The following is a 6,201-nucleotide window of genomic DNA, read 5'->3' on the forward strand; positions in this document are numbered from 1 at the left end:
TCAGGTTTTGGTTAACAATTTGCCCAAAACCACCCGAAAAAAACAAGTAAAAGTAAAACTGTCAAACAACTAATTTACAGCAGAAAATATCGTAAAAAGCCTCATTTTATCAGTAAACATTCAAATAAACATCATTCAGTATTATTTTTGGGTACAATTTGAAAGACGGCTGAAATATTAACAATTTTTGTCATCCTGTGCAACGATGGGGCAGAGGACAACGATTGGCAAATCACCCTAAATGTAAAAAAGGCGTTTGAGTTTCGAAAATCATGAATCAAATTATGAAGGAATAGTAATACCAAATTCATACGACGATTTCAAACACAGCTTTTTATTTAAATTTTTAATGATGATTCAAACCGAAAATCAAGAGTCTTTAACTGGATACAAAATCCGAAATTTAAAAACACAAATAAAATTTCGATATTGATTATAAGGAACCAGAATAAAATTTGATGTTAGGATAAAAATTACCAACTATAAGCGAGAAAATTTGAAATATCTGTAGCAGAACTTTGAACCTGAGATTAAAGCTTATTTCTTTTAGAAATGGGACACTTTCCTTTGCTAATAGCTCATTTACTAGTAATCGGATATTAAAAATTTTGACAGCATTTTGCTACATGTAAAAAGTACTTTCCGTCCTATTTTTTCCAAAATTTAAAATTTACGCGTTTCTGAGATATTTACGAGGCAAGAGAAAAGGAAAAAAATAATTTTGCACAGTTTTCTTCAAAATCCATCATTATTAAATCGATAGCTGACAAAACCGTTGTTTATTCAAAGAATTACTGTGTGAGAGTGGTGGAAAAGTATGCAAACATTGTCAAAAATGTCCACAAAGTTCAAATCAAACATTGGAGTGAAGTTCATGAACGGCTACTACGGTTAAGGGTCATCATGGAAGTTAACTCTTATACCAGCATTTTTAATTTTTAATAAGCGAAAAACTAAGTGTAAATCGCTGAAATGTTCAATTTTTTTTCTCCAATACGCTGAAAGTGTAATCTAGATATAAGTTATTCAAATCTCACCTCAAACAATAATTATTTGATAGTTTCAGAGCTTTGTAAGCTGTATAGCCGGTACCGAGGCTTGCGACAGATGATTTCTGATGAACGACAAAACTTATGAAAAACCCTATTTCAAACCAATTCCAGCGTTTGAATCCTTTACCATGTCTGCTCGTGTCAAGGTCCCTAGCAGATTAAATTATGTATTTGCTGGTTGTTTTGTATAAAATTTAATGACTAGCAAAAATTCTACTCCGGTGAAAAAAACAACCATTTTCAAACCGAAAACTTTGGTTTTCGCTGTTTTAAAAGCCTAAAAAGAGTAATCTTGTATGTACCCTTCGCAACCCACGATCTATACTACCCGATTATACTTTTAGTTCAATCTACTTTTAGTAGTGGTTTTGCTTCGTTATTGTCAAATTTTGCCATTAGAAATTCCACTAAAAACGCTTTCAAATGGCTCAAAAATAATCAAGTTATATTAATTACCATACTGCTGTATCTACTAAACTGCCCTCAGTTTCTTCAAAAAGAGAAATATTGGACCGAAAAGTAGCAGAAATTGAAGGAAAAGGATGCAGCCACCTAAAATACCGCTCAGACGAAGTATAAGTTTGAAAAACTGATCAATATCATGACTGAAAAAAGTGTGCGCCGGTCGATGGGATGTATCAAGAATAAAGCCAAAATTTTTCAAACAAAAACAAAAAAATTTTTTTTTTAAGAGGTTTCGACATCAGTTTTCAAAACTTTTGAGTCGAGATTATTTCTATCGAATAACCTTACTCCAGCATCAAAATTTCATTAAAAGTTTAAAATTTTGAGTGTAGAGTAGAACACTTTGCTTGCTGTGGGGGTATCCCCTTCCCCCGCACTCCCCCCCCCCCCCCCCCCGTTTTAACGACCATGCCTTCGAGTGATTTGCTATCGCGAGAAAGTTTCTCAGATTGGTTTTCAATTTTAGGATGAATTGAGAAGCTTTGGACTGTCAACGTTAATTACATGTGACGTTGTTCGGTTTTCTTGGTTTTTAGCAGACTAATGGTCATGAGATAAAAACGTTTATAGGAATCAATTTTCTTACTTGTTGTGCATTTTTGGTATAGTTATAATTTCTAGCTAAATTGAAATTTTGGAACCCCTCACCCCCTTCCCCATGGGCAAATTCTTCTCACGAGCCTAAGCTTCTGGTCTATTTCCGAGACTTCCTCGGGTTTCTTATCTAGCATTCCATAAAACCTTTCAAAAATATTTTAAACATATAGATATAGCTTCTAAATGCACTTAAGCTAAACAACATTAACATTTTTTCACTTAAAACAATTTATTTCACAGTTCGTTGAAACGAAAGTTAAAATAAGATTATTTTTATCAACTTTACGTCAGTCATATTCATTTAAAAAACATGCTTTGACTTCGATATAGTCAAAGTGTTCTAGACTCTGTTCAACATTAGGAACACGTTGGAAAAAGTGTTCCTAGTTATGGACATAGCATTTTTTTTTAAAGATTTAACTTTAAAAAAACATAATTTTAACATAATAATTACATGATTATACATAATGATTCATGATTATGAACAATCTGACAAAACATTAAGAAAAATGGTTGAAAAATTTAGCTTTAATTCTTCCATTTTTAAAATCGTGTTTTTTTTAAGAAACATGCTAAGAATCCCGTTCAATTTGGACATACTTTTAAACAATCCAGTCTTTACTCCAAATCTTAGGAATAAGAAAACTAAATTGTAAGTATGATTAAATTCAAATGATCCGTTATATAATTTATTGATTTTTAGTTGTGATAGGTCGAAAATAACGTCGCAAACAATCCAAATCACACGGTGTGTTAACATTAGGCCCACATGCGAAGTTAGGAACACCCTTGATGCAAAGTACTCGAAGCAAATGCTAATTTCGTAAAGCTGTGGCATTTTTCTTGAATTCGTATTAAACATTGAAATGTGAAGGATCGTTTGCGAGCAACAATTGATCATAGTATTCTAAAAACAACATTTTCATTCACGATGAGACTAAAAAAGAAAGGTATCCATTTTATCAAAATTCCCTAAAATGCTTTAAATATTTTCGAGATAAAATTTTCGAAACATCCAAAACCTTTTAAAAATAATTCTTTAAAACTTACATAATCGTAATTAATCGAACGAGATTAAGAAATAATACTTTTATGGATTATTTATTGCTTGGTAAGTGCTGATTTTATCAGAACTGATCAATGTGATAATTGTTACTCCAGCGAGCTCCCTCATTCTAAGGTCAAGTACTCCCAATTTTGAAGGAAAACGATTCCACATAATTCCCTCCTGATGCTCTCTCAGCTATTGAGCGGATTATCTAACTATTTCGAGACACCTCTCAAGTGTTCTAAAATTCATCATTCCAAATCGCTAGAACTTCCCCTCAAAACGCTTCCGAAACGAGGAAGCAAAACAGATGTTCTTGACTAAATATTTGACTTTGTTCGGGCGAGAGGCAAACACTATGAATTATGAAATCACTTCCTCTAGGGTTCTATATTGAAGTGTCCGCATCAAACTGAACCAAACCAACCGGGCAACAATAAATCAAAGCGGATGAAGTTTACCAACCTGGATGCTGCTGCGTATTTGAACTCCGCTGCGCGCTGCGGTTTATCCACAATAACACTATTCCGGCAATGCCACGCCACGCCAAAAACCACTTGAAGTGTGCCGCTCCAGGCACGGTTCTAAATTTTTAATTAATCATCCACGCATTCCACGTGCCGATTGCCAAATTGTCGATGGCATCTGGCTAATGGTGGGGGTATTTATTCTCACCCTTTTCCACAAACATCCGGAATCACACAATGGACAACACTGAAGCACAAACAATCACAACCTATAACGAAATTGATGATGGTGACCGGGGGAAATGCATAATTTTCGACTCTTCCTGAACGCCTGACTGATGTGTGTATGTGGGTGCTGGCAATTCACGTTCGACATTCAAATCACTAGCAGGATGCACCAATCACACACCATAACTTTTGGGAGCTGAGCTGTTGCACAAATCCAGGACAGTTTCCTGAATGAATCACGAAAAGGGGGTGCACTTAAACGAACAAACGTTTAGGATTAATTTATGGCACGGTGTCAGTTGTCGCGGTAGGCTGACGGAATTTAGCAGAGGGCTATAATTTTGAGGGGAGCCCAAGGGTTAGAACATCACTGTCCCACGTTTTGTGCCGGATCACTTCTGTTGTTTGCAATTGATAGCCCGAATCTCGGAGCAGTGACAAACCGGACGATCCAGGTAGAATACAAATCAACGAATTAACACTGGAGAAACGTGCCGTGAATCCTTTATTGATGAAATCCTTTTTGAGAGGTTGGTATCTGGGTAACCGTGACTAGGACACGAACAAATCAGTCTTGTTTCACTTGCGAATAATTTTCCGAATTTGCTTTCAGTTTTCCTTATTTGCTGTGTCAAGAACAGGTGGCGTTCCTGATCTCGGTCAACACGTTTCAACTTATCCCCTTAACACCAGATGCTGCCGTGATCCTAGAAAGGTCAACAATCATAGCGTAGCACCACCAAAGGTCAACGAAAAATCAATCTCACTTGCCCTCCCTGATCTCGGTCAATATTCACCCATCCAAACACTGAGCACTAGGTAATCGAATACCCGCCAATGCATCACAATTCACCAGGGAATCCTCCATCGACGTGCTGAATAACAACGCAGCTATTCCATATGATATGGGTCCAGAGTACGCATCCCAGCAAGGACACTAAGTATAACACCATTCACTAGAGCAGTAGAGTCCTCTCCGTGCAGCATCAACATCATCCGAAGAAAGGTAAAAGTTGTAATCCACAGCCATAGTTAGTGACCGAGCAGTAAAGCAAGAAAAAAACCTTACCAGCCCCCTCGTCGTGGGTGGTTTTGGGTGGTGGGAAAAATCTCCTCCTCGGTGGTTATCTGCAACAACCCAACCCAACAAGTACCGAAGAAGAAGAAGAAGATTGTGTCCCCCTTCAGCAATCCACAACTCAATCCTGATCCCAGCTTCAAAACGGAGCGCCCATGAACGGCCACACTTCTGCTACTTCTGAAGCTAGAAGCTCAATTCCGACAATCCAATCCCGTCGACGGTTCCGCAAGAACTGAACCGGAGATGAATCCTGCCAGAGTACAATACCGTGTTCGACCCAGACTGGCAGCGACCCTCTGCTGTCTGAATCATCCCGGTTGTTTGGTGCGAAAATCGGTACTCCCTCGTACACTCTTCTTGATGGGTCTGTCGCGTTGTGCATCCATTCATTTGGCGCGCTGGAACCACACTCTCCTCGAATGAAGAGCAACCTAACTAACAACTCTCTCTGCTGACGAAGAAAGCTGACCCTACCTACTAAGGGTATGACGAAACGCGATCGCTGCCAGAGCTCATGCCAGTCAGTACTCAGTGGGTTGTTTACTCGAGGAAAATTAACTGTGACCACCAAGTTCCGTTCATCCATCCGATGGGAAAATTTCTCTCTTTCGCAATTTCGGAATTGGCAGCGATGCCATTTGCCGGTTATTTTTATTTGATTGAGACGAACAAATTTTAAACAATCGTTCTCAACGTTAGTTTGAAATAAATTCTTTTCCAGGGGTTTTTTGTAGAGAAAAATAACAATAAGCGCTGATGTGGTCTAGCAGATAGGCTGGTGCGAGTCTGGTTTTGGTATGTTAGGCATATTGGGTTCGATTCCCGGTATCAGCAAGAAAACTTTTGGGTTCGAAACCCATAAATGACCGTTAGGTAAGATGTGTTTCTTCTTACAACTGACTATATATAACAAGAATGTTCAATCAGTTGCCAGCTGGCCAGGTATATACACGGATGCCGGAATACCTGTAAGTAAACCCACCTGATTGACTCGTTCTTCCAAAATATACCTACATCAATACAAAACATTCACTCCATTATAGTTCATACTAAGGCATGGGGTCCGGGTATAGCGAACGCGTTGCATTGAAGATTCATCGAACTTAATAATCTAAAGAATGCACGTGAACATTTACTTAGGCAGAAACTGCGGTGAATCCGTGTACCCATAGTGAATAACCAACATATGTACAAAATACATACAGAAAAATAACAAATCGGAAGTTAAGTAGGCGTGTTCCAAAAAAGACGTGTCTCCAAGAT

At 37.9% G+C, this 6,201-nt stretch overlaps 1 protein-coding gene across 1 annotated transcript in view; it reads right to left on the reverse strand.

The window, feature by feature from the left end:
• The window catches only part of LOC129741740 (synapsin-like), a 99,165-nt gene extending 94,009 nt beyond the window's left edge, over nt 1-5,156 (reverse strand). The window contains exon 1 of the mRNA XM_055733520.1: nt 3,628-5,156. The gene's annotated coding sequence lies outside the window, so the exon portion shown is untranslated. The remainder of the gene's footprint in view (nt 1-3,627) is intronic.
• Nucleotides 5,157-6,201: the final 1,045 nt, after the last annotated feature.

This window comes from Uranotaenia lowii, chromosome 2 (assembly GCF_029784155.1).
Source record: "Uranotaenia lowii strain MFRU-FL chromosome 2, ASM2978415v1, whole genome shotgun sequence".
Classification (NCBI taxonomy): Eukaryota; Metazoa; Arthropoda; class Insecta; order Diptera; family Culicidae; genus Uranotaenia; species Uranotaenia lowii.